The sequence below is a fragment of the Agelaius phoeniceus genome, chromosome 36 (assembly GCF_051311805.1).
Source record: "Agelaius phoeniceus isolate bAgePho1 chromosome 36, bAgePho1.hap1, whole genome shotgun sequence".
In the NCBI taxonomy this organism is placed as follows: Eukaryota; Metazoa; Chordata; class Aves; order Passeriformes; family Icteridae; genus Agelaius; species Agelaius phoeniceus.
Genome location: NC_135300.1, coordinates 1,651,281 through 1,652,896, shown reverse-complemented (window position 1 = coordinate 1,652,896; position 1,616 = coordinate 1,651,281).

Below are 1,616 nucleotides of genomic sequence, written 5' to 3'. Positions count from 1 at the left end.
TCAAAAATGACCCCCAAATTGGGATCAGTGACCCCAAAAACCCCAAAATGGGGATTGGTGACCCCAAAAACCCCAAAAAACCCCAAATAAAACCTGAAAAACCCCCAAAAATCCCAAATAAAACCCAAAATCCCAAACGTGACCAAGCCTCGGTTCCTTCTTTGGGCCCCAAAATCGCCAGAATTGACCCCAAAATTGACCCCAAAATCCTGAAAAATGACCCCAAAATTGGGATCAGCGACCCCAAAAACCCAAAAAACCCCAAAAACACCTAAAAAAACCCCCAAAAATCCCAAACCCGACAGAGCCTTGGTTCCTTCATTGAGCCCCAAAATCCCCAGAATTGACCCCAAAATCGACCCCAAAATCCCCAGAACTGATCCCAAAATCCTGAAAAATGACCCCAAAATTGGGATCAGCGACCCCAAAAACCCCAAAAACCAAAAAACCCCAAATAAAACCTAAAAAACCCAAAAAATCCCAAATAAAACCCAAAATCCCAAACCCGACCGAGCCTCGACGCCTTCGTGCGCAGCCTGCCCTACTTCGGGCCCCGAAATCCCAATAATTGACCCCAAAATCCTGGAAAATGACCCCAAAATTGGGATCGGCGACCCCAAAAACCCAAAACCCAAAAAAACCCCCAAAAAAATCTAAAAAACCCCGAAAAAATCCCAAATAAAACCCAAAATCCCAAATGCGACCAAGCCTTGGTTCCTTCTTTGGGCCCCAAAATCGACCCCAAAATTGACCCCAAAATCCCAAGAATTGACCCCAAAATTGGGATTGGTGACCCCAAAAACCCCAAAAAATCCCAAATAAAACCTAAAAAACCCCGAAAAAATCCCAAATAAAACCCAAAATCCCAAACCCGACTGAGCCTCGACGCCTTCGTGCGCAGCCTGCCCTACTTCGGGCCCCGAAATCCCAAGAATTGACCCCAAAATCCTGAAAAATGACCCCAAAATTGGGATCAGCGACCCCAAAAACCCAAAAACCCCAAATAAAACCTGAAAAATCCCAAAAACCCCCAAAAATCCCAAATAAAATCCAAAAATCCCAAATGCGACCAGGCCTCGGTTCCTTCTTTGGGCCCCAAAACCGACCCCAGAATTGACCCCAAAATCCCCAGAAATGACCCCAAAATTGGGATCAGTGACCCCAAAACCCAAAACCCCCAAAAAACCCCAAATAAAACCCAAAAAAATCCCAAATAAAACCCAAAATCCCAAACCCGACCCAGCCTCGACGCCTTCGTGCGCAGCCTGCCCTACTTCGGGCCCAGAAACCCCCAAAATTGACCCCAAAATCCTGGAAAATGACCCCAAAAATGGGATCAGCGACCCCAAAAACCCCAAAATGGGGATCAGTGACCCCAAAAACCCAAAAAACCCCAAAAATCACAAATAAAACCCAAAATCCCAAACGCGACCGAGCCTCGGTTCCTTCTTTGGGCCCCAAAATCGACCCCAAAATCGACCCCAAAATCCTGGAAAATGACCCCAAAATTGGGATCGGCGACCCCAAAAACCCAAAAAACCAAAATCCAAAAAAAACCCTGAAAAAATCCCAAAAAATCCCAAACCCGACAGAGCTTTGGTTCCTTCATTGAGCCC